At 36.7% G+C, this 13,230-nt stretch overlaps 1 protein-coding gene across 1 annotated transcript in view; it reads right to left on the bottom strand.

Moving 5' to 3' along the window:
* Positions 1-13,230, bottom strand: part of LOC134531887 (uncharacterized) — a 347,014-nt gene that overhangs the window by 105,598 nt on the left and 228,186 nt on the right. The window lies entirely within an intron of this gene.

Below are 13,230 nucleotides of genomic sequence, written 5' to 3'. Positions count from 1 at the left end.
TTACATGTTCGCATCCATGCAGTATATGAAATATCAGCATGCATAGCCCCACAACTATAACTATACGTATCTGCTGCCCACGACTTTTTCCGCATGGAATTTTGTATTATCTTGCACCATTTAGAAATTTAAACATTATAACATAACAGTTGATACAGTTGTAGTAGTTTTCTTATGTTCACAAATGATAATTTTTCTCACCTCTATTTCAGTCTTTGCAATAAAAATATGTTACTACCTAAATTTTGAGTAAACATGTTTCTACTTTCAAATGTAATGACGGGAAGACACTTCATAAAATGTCTTTGTAAACCACATTTACTGTTTTTTCCGTCTCGAGCTAGAATGTAAAGATTGTCTGCATTACTGACCCGCGAGCAAGCTACATACATTTCAGAGAGAGAGAGAGAGTGAGAGAAAGACACCTATTGAATGTATATCCAACTAATTTTTTTATGAGAGCATATTTTCATTAAACAAATCATGAAATCATTCAACGATAAAAGCTGTTTATTTAATTAAACGGACGGGTTCGCTCCAAGGAGAAAATTGACGCGGCGAGACCTCGTGGACATAGAGAAATGACACACACTCACTATTTGGGTGGCTATGAAACATGATTTTTTTCTGCAATTTAAATTCTAATATACAAAAAGGGTATTGAAAATTGAAACAAATATGGCGACACTATAAACTGTCAGGATCTTTATTTTTTTCTTACTCTCTACTTAGTTCCTTACAATAGCAAAACTTAATGGCTTCTAATAATGCGTTGCAATTTTTGCTTTTAAAGCGTGTTTTTTTAGTTTTATTAACTCAGAATCGAGATAAAATATCCAATTGTGAATCTAAACCATACTCACTATTTGTGTGGCTATGAAACATGATTTTTTTTCTGCAATTTAAATTGTAATATACAAAAAGGGTATTGAAAATTGAAACAAATATGGCGACGCTATAAACTGTCAGGATCTTTATTTTTTTCTTACTCTCTACTTAGTTCCTTACAATAGCAAAACTTAATGGCTTCTAATAATGCATTGCAATTTTTGCTTTTAAAGCGTGTTTTTTTTTTAGTTTTTCTTAACTCAGAATCGAGATAAAATATCCAATTGTGAATCCAAACCATCCTCGAATCCCCGTGAACTCACACACAAAATTTCATCAAAATAGGTCCAGCCGTCTAGGAGGAGTTCAGTGACATACACACGCACACAAGAAATATATATACAAAGATTAGAATTTTTTTAAAAATGTCCCAATAATATATTTTAAAAGAAAAATTTTGAATGAAAATTTGGCATAATGTTTCATCTCATACTTTCTCAAAAGTATCATCTGATAATATTCCATTTTGACTTTTGAGAAATTGTAGGGCCTAATCCAAATTTTTAAATTTTTTTCAACATTTACAATTAAATTTTATTTCTCTGTTTTGACATCGGATATATATATATATGATACAAAGAATATTTGTTTATTAATAGTGACATGCTGCTTCAAATTGTTTCTCTTGTGAAATAATAATTGTTTTTACGATTTAATTTTTCTTCTTTCAGAATGTATACAACTGTAGTAATACTGTCAAAAGACATTTAAGCAACAATAAATCAAATTAAAAAACTCATTATTATCGATCATATATAAAAAACTAATTATAATATTAATATTCCGGGTGGTACCAGTCTGGTGACTGTGGGTGCTATTTGCTCTGAACTGCAATCCAAACGTGAGACAGGCCATAGAACCGCCCCAAACACCGAGGGAAGTCGGTTGAGTACACGATAGAACCCGGCACTTCGGGTTTGTTTGGAAAAGGAAGGTCTGTCAAGTTGGGGGGGGGGGGGGGAGGAAGGGGACTCAGTACATGCTAATTCTCCACGAGCAAGGGGCAACAGTCTCTCTTGACTGTGTCGCCCTAGCTGTTTTTGGAAAGGGTAGAAGGGGGAGGGGGGGTGAGGTCCTACTTCAACCGAGTCGCACCGCCAAACATCTCCCCTTTCCCGTCCGCTTCCGACACAAAGCCCGCCGAAACTGCAATCTAGATAGGCGCTAACGTTCGAGCGATGGTTCCTTGTACGGTCCTTGTGCAGTCGGTTCGGGCAATCCGCGCGGAGATAGCAACCCCCCTTTCCCCCTGTGGCATTCAAATGTTCTCCGTCGAACTGTCCTGCTCGGGGGGGGGGGGGGGGGGGTGACATTAGGCTTCCGGCTCCGCCCCCTGAAGAGAAGGCTCCTGCGTTTACGCAGCCGACACCCGTTGTGCAATCACATTGAAATGAGCGCCCGTTTGTCGCCCGCCGAGGTTTGGAAAGTTTCCTCCGGAACCTCTAAGATCTATTTCTCCTTGGGAACAAATTAAAAAAAAAATCTTACAGTGGTGGCTTTGAAGTCGGAAGTCAGCCACTTGTTTTCTCTTCAACCCTCTTTAAAAAAAAAAAATATCTCAATGAATGGATGGTCGTTTTTCGGGGTGAACAACGTCACGAAAACTAGGCCATCAACATCGGCCGCGGGAAAGTAGAATTCGAATGGCGCTAGGTAATTAAGTTCCTATGAATATTAACTTATCTGCGGGGTTCATTTGAATGCGCATTGTTTTGCTGCAGCCCAGATCCTTTTCCCCCTCCCTTTATCGTCGTCTTAGAAGGACGAACTTCCTTTCAGTCGTGCGCTCGAGTCGTCGTTAAAGTCGCTCTTAATGAGTTTCCTAAGAGGCACTCAATTCCCCCCGACTTGGGACCGCGGTTCAGTTCGAGCACGGGAGAGGAAAAGTGACGCAACTCACAGCTTAATCGGTTGCCAAACACCTCTACAACATCTGAGAATAAATGGTTATTGAAACGTGTACATCAGAAACACGTTTCATTTTCTTATCGTAAGATGATTAAAAACTTTTCAGTTTAGAAGTATCCTCTTTATCCAAAGTTCCGCCCTCACGAAACTTCATGAATGAATCTCGGTTGCCCCCGAAAACAATGCGCTAAAATGAAAAGAAATTCCTCTTCTCTCACAAAAATGTTTGTCAGAGTATAAAAATGTTTAATATTTTAACATATAATGTTGAGTAAAATTTAAAGAATATCGTGGTATTTTCTTTACTTTTTTTGTTTATTTTCAAAGATTTAATTTATTTAATTACTTAATAAATAATTCAGCTCCAACTAAATTTAAGCATGAAAAATAAAACATTACTCATTTTAATACTTAATAATCTCTTTAAAAATTTGTTAAGAAACCTAAACTAGTAGATTGTTAACGTAACATATTTTTTCTTTAATATTTACTACGGTTTACGCGTACGGATTAAATTATTTATCCTTCTGTCACTAATTTATTCTGAATTAAAATAGTCCCATCTGTTGTAACCATTCTAAATAACAAAAAAGTGTTGAAATTTAGTTAAGTTTACTTCATTTAATTTATTTATATGTATAATTATAATTCCTAGACAATGCGCCGCACCACAATGCGCCGCACCACAATGCGCGACGTTACAAACAACGAACATTAAGAGAATTATTTAACTTAAAAAACCGTCCAAATTATCTCAGCATTAAAATAATAACGACGAAAGTGAATTAGCCTGTCTCTTAAGGTCCCTGCCTACACGGGCACACACACGGTGCGCAGAGCTTCAGGAAATACGATATTTGAAAACTACTACTACTACACTTGTGTCTGTTTAAGAAAAAAAAAACATTTAAAAAGAACTCGCTGAGGGCTGATGAGTAGTTTTTTTTCCGAATTAAGTATTTTAAAAACTGAGTTCAGAATTAAAATTTGTCCTGTGACAACGAGAAGACTGCGCGCCAGTTCAGAGCCAGTACCACGCTAGAAGCACCAGCGAGCGTCGCGCTTATCATCCCGCCTCACTAACACAGATACACCCCTGACGAGGCGGGCCTATTAGAGCGGACGAAGATCGGTCTACGTGTAGGGATAAAATGGATAAAAGTGTCTTAAACAACGAGCCCGATGAACATAAGGAGCGATGCATTGATACAAAGTAAAAAAAAAAAATTGCCATCGTTGATTTGGAAATGTAGGTACGAGGTACGTTCCGAAAGCAAGTTTCGTAGTTTTTTTTCACACGGCAACCTTATTTAAAAAAAAATGTTATACGCCATGGCATCATGAATTATTAACCTTGCACTATTCTTCCACATAGTCGCCACTGACAGTGAGACGTTTGTCGTAGCGTGCAATCAGTTTCAATAAACCACTCTGTTGAAACTCGGTGCCCTGCGATGCAAGGAATTGTCGCACAGCCTGGCTCCACCTCGGCATTGTTTTGTAAGTGAAGTCCCGAGAGTGCGGGATAACAGCTCGCACTTCCATTGGCGACCACGTGGTCAGTACACGTCTGTCTGCCTCGTGATTTGCACTGGAGTAACCTCGGTCACACCGGTATTCTGCTGCTCTGTCTTCTTCCGCGCTCTACTCCGCTGACGCCACTTCCGTCTCTGAACCAGCAACGGGTGTGGATTATCATGGCGATTGTTCGTTTCACCTGGTGTACCTTCTGCTCTTTCAAAATAAAAATTACGAATCTTACTTTCGAACGTCTCTCGTATGTATAGGAAAAGAGGGGTTGGGTAAGGTAGAGGAGTAATATACCAGAAGTTCAACCTCTTTAAACCTTAACCTTAAAAAAAGAAAAGTCGAACGTAACGTGGGTGTCGCTGTAAGTGGTCGAGAGGTTAAGGACTTTGGGGGTGAGAGGACGAAAAAATAAAAATAAAAAGCCCGTGAACGCTTGAGTTTCTTATTACCAGCCGCTTGGGAAATGAAAGGACCGTGAAGGCTCACTGGCTCGCGGCGATGCCTATCTCCCGTTCCCGCAAGCATCGCACGCTAGCCCGCCCCTCGACGACCCTCTCCCCCCTCATCTACCCTTCAACCTTCCCGCCCGTACAGCGTTGCCAGCTCGCGCGCGCGATAGCCGCCGAGCTGAGCGAGTCGTAAAGAAAGGAATATCTAAAAATAAGGCGCACTTGATTTTTTTTTATGTCGAGTACTGTAAGTTTCCAGCCAAAGCACCCTGTCAACTTATTTCACCTCGCTTATTACGATATTTAAAAAAAAAATTGAATAAAAGTTTACAAAGACCTTTTACAGAATCTTTCGTTTATAATACAAAAGTTCGAAACCAGTGAGTGTAAACAGATATAGTTTGAGATTGCTTAATTATTGTAATACTCCAAATGTTTTATCATCCCTGAAGAAAAATGCCTAAAAATGGAGATGTAAAACTTAGTTTTCTTTAATTAAACATGATAATTATTGTACACTGTTCAAATAAGTATTTTTCGAATAAAACGTTTTTATTTGGTACATAAACAAAACACTTTTTTTAAATATATATATTATTTTACTAAGCAGGATACAATAACGAAATTTTTATAAGTAAAACTGTGTGCTTATATAATTAACACGTGTTTGGTATTTTTACAATATTTTCGTACCACTCGATTGACCTAATTTTGTTAGTGTGTATACTAATGCTATCGATTTCAAGTTGTATATGGAAAAAATTGTATTTGAATTTAATATTTGGCTTTGTAAAAAAATGCCAGTTAAAGTATGTGTAAAAGTTCAAAAAAAAAATGTTTAGCGCCCTCGATGTAGCATTTTGGAAATTTTTTGCGTGAAAGAAATCTTAACTAATATGGAAATTAGTGCAGGGAAAATTGATTAAACTGACCAAGTACCAAGTGCTAGTGCTACGTGATCTGGAAGTAATACATCTCCACAACTTTGTAATTAAAACCTACTTCGTAAGTGAACAGGGTTGTGCAGTGCTGCGTGATACTGTGTATACAAGTTCCTAATCGCGATATCGCCTGTCCTAGTATAAGAATCAAATGTTTGTGTTATAAAATAGATTCACCCTGAGTTTGGATAAAGGAGAAATAAAAATGTGAGTCGTTCAGTACTCACCATTGATGTGTAACATCTTACCTGGGGGAGCTAGAAAATACAAATGTTTTCATGTTGCAAATAGCCTACACTTATAATACGATAATCAGACACGAAATTTAACGTAGTGCTTAAAAAAAAATGCCAGGTGTGACAATTATTCCGAAACTGTTTTCAAACATGTTTCTTGATGCGAATCACAAGTATTTTCTGCATCCGCCGCTAGAATTCGCTGCGGGAGCAGATACATCTACTATCGAATCATTCTATTCGCAAATCGAAATGTTAGACTACTTAGTCAAATGCCTCCGATAAAAGCGATAAAGACTTTGGACCTGAATTTGGATAAGGAATTTTACTCAAAAAAGTGCCCATATTGTTAAAATTCATTAAACAGTTAATACTATAATTTTTCCCTTAGTCTCTAAGAACTTTGGTTTGCGCCATCTGTTACAGATGGCAGCACAGTGGTTAAAAATTTCAGTTCCATTTTCGTAATTACCCTACCAAATGCTGTACATCGAGAGCTAAAATGTAACACATAATGAAAAAAAAAAAATTAAAATATAAAATTTCTGCAATATAATTCTACACTAAATTTCAACAAATTACATTAAAAATTTTTTTTTTCCATTACTATCCTGCTTGTACGTATTATATTATATCAGTATGTTTTAAATTAATGTACCATCGAGTGCCTGCTCTGTATGTTACTCGCGTCGCACAGACGCTCAGCCTGTTTGCATAAACATAGGCGACTCTTCGACGCAACCGACACCCAGCCAAGGCACGGTACGAGGAATGGGTTGGATAGAATGGGCCTGTGTAGGGGAAGGGGGGAAGGTTTAGAACTGCCTCTGAAATGTAATAACGGAGCAAGCATCAATCATTGTTCCTCGCAGGAAATGAATGGCTGGACGTCTTAACACCTTGCCCCTTTCCCCCCTTTTTCCCCAGCCCCCTCTTTGCCAGCTACCGACTTCTCCAGCCGGAACACCACCCTCCTTCTCCTCCCTCACCATAGTATTCCAGGGCCGCACACATCCTGCTACGTTTATGAGCTCTCCCGACTCCAGGGGTGGGAAACGCGAGACCTACCTGGCTTGCAGACTGCGAGACGGGGTTACCATTTCACCTCCCCCCTTCCCATACCCCGCATTTGCCCGCTGTTTTACCCCGCCACCCCTAGCCAAAACCGCGCAAGTCCTAGAGGCCCCCCCCCCCCCTTCGGCAAAACCCCCCGCCGGGGTCGAGATTAGCAGGATTGCGTTACCCCAGTTATGCTCCTCAGCTCGGCCGCATCCTGTGTGGGGGACCCCCTTGCATTTCAGGAGATGTAATTTCCGCGTGAGATGGATTTTCCATTTCCTCGCGCTGAGAATTCAAATCGCAGTCATGCAAGTCGTACGAAACCTTCAAATCTCCTCTACCCCCTAACCTCGCCAAAATTTCCGTGGGTTGAAACTTCTTTCGAAAGCTCAAATTTTAATATACCTACTCTTTTCAGCTCAAAATTTTCCAAAACTTGGTCGTAACCAAGGACTATTAAATAAAAGTTAAAGAAAAACGATTAGTTTCGTTCAGCACATTATGTTGGACACACGTAGCTAGAAATTGTCTGTAGTAGGCATTCTGTGCCTGGTTGAAGTCACTTTTTACCTCACCATCGCCGTATTGCAAAGACCCAAAACTTTTTCACCGTCGATAAACATGTTTTCGTTCTTGATGTAGCTACAGTCTTTTAAACCTGTTTACACGATGCAAACACTACACTTAATAATGTTGTGTGGGTCACGCAAACATGACGTAGGTGATCTGTGGGACAAAAAGCTGCTTTTTGGACACGACGGACTAGATGATTATTGCTGTAATGGGATTTAATTTTTTTTTTTACTTTTTCCGCAAGTTAAAAACGGAACATTTGTTAAAAATAGTTTATTTCCGTGCCATACAATTAAGTTCATTTGTTTAATAACAAATTATCATTAAAACACATTTATTTTAGTACATGGTCCACTCTTGCACCCGGAATTTACATTTTTCAGCTAGCCAAAATTGGTAGTCTTTGTTTACGCTATGTTTTTTTATTTATTTATTCTTTGTTTACTGTAGCTACTGTTTTTTTTTTTTAATTTTTTGGCAACACGATCATGTTTATTTGTGTGAAGCCTAATACTTTAGAAATAACGCGCAATGTATCACTGACAGAAAGATTTGTTTGCCTCAACAAAATATATGTTTGTATTTGGTGAAATAAATCTATTTTGTTAATTCAAACAAATATTTTGTAGTAGGAAATATACTGTTGACCCAACAAAATATTTTGGTCAACTCAAATGTATATTTGTTAGGTGTAACAAATCATTTTTGTTACTTACCGAGTTTGATTAAGGTAACAAAATATTTTGTTCCACCAAGTAAATATTTCTTTCGCCACAATAAACAAATATTTGTTTGATTCAAACAAACCATATTCTCTGTGCAGATAAAAAAAAAGTTGTGCTTGTTTCTTATTGTATCACCGATTTCTCAACAGGTGATGTTTAGATCTATAATTTATTTTTATTTTCAACAGGTTAGCCATAACATCAAAATAAGTGGAATATGTCGTTGAACAAAGTTTTCAACGCAATCGTTCATAACCGAAATGACTGAAATTTGATCGTTAAGAATAGACAAAAATATTAAAATTTTTGAGTAAGTGTGCGTGATGTTTCTGACCCCATCTTGCGACATTCCACTACAGACACCAACTGAAATGAAATAGTGGTTGACTACAAAGAGATGACTACGGCGCATGGGGTTGCAGGATTTGTTTGAATAAGATAGAAATGAGGGTAAGTACAAAGGATCTGGGCAACATCGCAATCGTCGATAGGCCATCTTAAAGTCCCTTAGATCCTAATTTGATTAACTTTATACCGTAATTTGCTTTTGGCTTATTCATTTAAATCAATGCTACACTTAACCTTTTTAAATAAATGAAAAAAAAATCTTATATCCATCTTCCTAATAAAACAACACAAAGCCTAAACCGGTAGACCTATATATTTTGAAATTTTGTAGAAAATATTCTTCGAGTACTCTAGGGGTACCAAAGAGGAAATTTATTATTATTATTATTATTATTTTAATTTTCATTCCTGAAGGGGTGAAAAATAGAGGTCAAATTTGTATGACGCGCGATACTACTCAAGGACACACTTATAAATAATTCTAAGGAACTATAAGACCTACAGACTTGGAATTAAGCACGTATATTCTTTTTGCTACTTTGGCCTCCACTAAGAAAGAATTCTACAAAAATCAGCACCCAATGTGGGTAACGGGGGATTAATGATTAAAGTTTCCCTATTGTTCAACGCTATTGCATTGTTGGTGATTTCTTCATCTCCATGGCAACGGCCATTGCATTGTTGTTGGCCTCAGAGTCTTCTGGCGACGACTATTACATTTTAATTCTTTACTCCCTTTTAGGTTGATTTCAAAGAAATTTTACCTATTGTAGCCGTAAACATGGTGAAAGTTTTTAATTTTTTTTTCGTTTCATGGTCCATAGATCCCAAAACCATTATCAAATGAAATCTTTATATATATATATATATATATATATATATATATATATATATCAAATTTTTATGGACACGATATCAGCGGTATATTTTTCACCAATCACTTCCAAGAAGTGGAAAATCTCAGTCAAATTCGTTAATGGACAATATCCGACCTATGAGGAAGGTTTTTTGAAATACAGAAAAACAATATAGTAACTCCCATAATATAACGAATATTAGATCCGTCTAAACGTATCATAACTCGTAGGAGTAATTCAAAAAATTTTCAACTAAATAATTGTTTAATACGACCAACCATAAGTGGGGTTAAAAAAACAAGTGTTAGAGGATAAAAAATTCATAACTCTTTTCGTAGGCACACCATCGAATCCGTTCAAACTGTTTGTAAACTTTATAAAAATTATCTAACACTTTTTTGTGAAACTATTTTAGATACAATCAATCATTGCTGCAAAAGTTGAATAATTCGGGTTAAAACACAAAAATAATTCATACCTACCTTAGTAATTACACCATCGAATCCGTTCAAGATGTTTATTAATATTATAATTTTTATCTAGACTTATTGGCAGAAAAAAATTTTGATTAGACAAGCAATTGTTGAAGGAGGTTTGAAAAACCTGGGGTATAAATAAGAATAAAAGTAAAACTTACCTACCATGTACCCTTTTGAATCAATCTTATTTTGTTAAACTTTTTAAATTTCTAAAAAAATATGTCTCATATACATTTTTATGTAACAAACCATTACTGTCAAATGAATGGAGTTTGATTTGGTATGTACTCCTTTTTGGCATGCTTGGGATGAGTTTTTAATAAAAAAAATTACGATTCTTATTCCTTAAGTTTTATTTTCTAAATAAAAATAATTGTGTAAATATATTTAAAAGTAATAGTTTTTAAGTATATAGATATATTTCAGTTTAATTTTTATACTTTCAATCGTAAATTTACTTTTATACATTTTCCAAAACACTTAAATTTTGTGCCATCGTTTATTAAAATTAGTTTTTGACTTAGAAGATAATTTTTATCATTACTTAAAATATGCTTTAAACATATAGACGTTAAAATTGTAAGATTTAATAAATATTTAACCTTTTTTATTTAATATTTCCAAATAAATATCATTTAAAAACATTAACTAAGTTAGTTGCTTTAGTTTGAAAAAAAAATTCACTTTTTTTTTACTGCCATACCTGTCCTGGATTCACGTATTTGTTTGTATAGGAAGGAACGGGTTGAATTCCACAACTTGAAACAGAAACTTTCATGATTTCTGTCACTACGCTCCATTCGTCACATTTCTGGACAGAAACTAAATCCTTTACAGGGGCCAGACATGAAATATGACACCCTTCACCACGTTTGTAAAAGTTTGATCACTCCCCCTGACATCACTTCAGTCGGGCAGAAAGTCACGCAAACATTGATAGCTGAGTGTTTCTCGGTATTCCCCCCCAAACATATCCAGACGACCAACATGGGTCGTAAAGGCATCCATATTTCAATCTTCGTCGTTTACAGTGTTGTCTGTCGTGCAGCCGAATCCAACTTTCACGGATGGTTACCAGTGTTTCTTGCCGGGAAAACTTTTCCAAAGAAATAAACCACAAGTTCCTTTGTTGTCATTTTCCTGTGATAAAAAATTATTACATTTGACGAAATAACCTTTTTTTCAGATAGGATATCGCTCAAAAAATGAGAGCTCAATAGCAAATCGATAAAGCTTATATATAAAAATTAATGTTCGTGTATGTGTGTCTGTGTGTTTGTCTTCTGTGCGCTCAACAATCGTTTATCCGATTGAGTTTAAACTTTGCACACTTGACCTTCAAAACATGGAAAAGGTTACTGTCTAGGTAAAATTCTGTTAAAACCTATCCTAAAGCATAATTTAACTATTCTTGATAAAAATTTGCCATTGCAATGATAACTCATCGTTCATCCTATCTATGAAATTTTGCACGCTTGATCTTTGAAACCATGGAGGTATTAGCCTATGGAGTGGGTGTCTATACTTAAAATGAATCATAATCACATTACCAACTTAGAGAATTTAGTAAAGTATTCCTTACTTGATTAATGAATTAAATGAAAATAATATGTAGGCCTATATTTAAAACTTTCCACAAACACATACATGTATAACAATCATTAATTACGAAAAAAATTGACAAAAATTCCTGTGTTTCCAACTGAACGTTAAGATTTACTATTTTGAGATGAAAAAATCTCCAGGCTAAACAAATTTGTAGAGTTACAAAATTATTTACCTTGGAAAACGCGTTGTTTAGGAAAAGGGTGAATAAATTATGCAAGTTGGTAAGTACACAAATCGGTATTTAAATTTGAACATGGCCTTAAGTGGTTGATAATAAAATAAAAATTTTCATACATTGTTTTCGAAAATGAACTTCTGACACAAGCAAATGAATAATATATTTGTTCGGTCAGTGATTAACTATATGTAATTTTTTTTTCATTTAGGTAGAGAGTAAATATAGATATTAGAGTTATTAATGTGCAAATATTGATTCTTTATAAAAAAATTTAATTCTCTCAGACATCGGCAAGGTTTAACACGGAAAGGAAAAAAAAATTCTTGGCCAAATATGTATTTTTTATCGTATTTTCATTATTTTTTGAACCTGTTAAATTTTTTTCCCTAAGTTCTCTCGTCAGCACTTGCATAAAGCTTATTGTACTAAAGATTCCGCCCCCTTCCAGCTTGGAAAATTGCAATTTTATATTTATTTGCAATAAGGAGGGGAATTTGTGTATACAAATATTTTTTTTTAGTTTTGCTCAGGTGCTCATATTGTCGCGGGTTGAAATTTTGCAGGGTTGTTGAAATCAAATTTAGGGACTTTACTGACGGGACTCTGGGCTGGCTGCTCTGTTCACTCGTCAGCGCAAGTGGCGTGACCATGTAATTGGGGCACGGGGCCGGCGCGGCGCGCTGCGGGCTTGCAGAATTTTGTTTGTTTGTTTGGCCGCGCGCTGGCGCAGCCACGGGCCGCAGTTACTGGGGCGCGCTGTCGTAACAAGCCGCGCGGTGTGGCCTGCACATCGGGGTAGAGGGGGGGTAGTCTTCCCAGATGTTCTAGTTAGTTGTTTTAGTAAATTTGACTTCAATAACGAGCTTTTGTTATGCTAGGCGCGGCAGGGCGCGCGAATTTAAGCGCAAGTGATTGGTGACTCAGGCTCACTCAGGCGGAGGCTATGCGTCTCACCTGTGGTCACGAGTTGTTAGTTCGTTCGTGATGTAGGAATTCAGGCTCACTCAGGCGGAGGCTATGCGTCTCACCTGTGGTCACGAGTTGTTAGTTCGTTCGTGATGTAGGAATTCAAGCTTTCGGGCGGAAGCTATGGTCGACGCCAGAGGCCACGAGTCGTTTAATTTAAGTTAGGTCATAATGTAGTCGTCAAGCTTTCGGGCGGAGGCTATGGCCCTCGTCAGGGGTCACGCGTCATAGTTTTTAAAATGTAATGTTCGTTCGGGATTTCAAGGGCAGGAGAGGCCCCTACGTTATTTTTTTAAAGTAATCGATCAAGAAAGGCTTTTCGGAAAATGTATGGACTTATCTTTGTTTTAATTTTAAGTATTAATTATGATTTGAGGTATTCGGAAGGACTAGGGAAGTGTTTAGTGAAGTTCTCTCATTCTCTCTCTTGTAAGGTCGTTCAATCGTTAAGGAAGTAAAGAGATTATTGTTTTAAATTGTAATCC

Source organism: Bacillus rossius, chromosome 5 (assembly GCF_032445375.1).
Source record: "Bacillus rossius redtenbacheri isolate Brsri chromosome 5, Brsri_v3, whole genome shotgun sequence".
Classification (NCBI taxonomy): domain Eukaryota; kingdom Metazoa; phylum Arthropoda; class Insecta; order Phasmatodea; family Bacillidae; genus Bacillus; species Bacillus rossius.
This window is presented reverse-complemented; position numbering and strand designations above follow the sequence as displayed.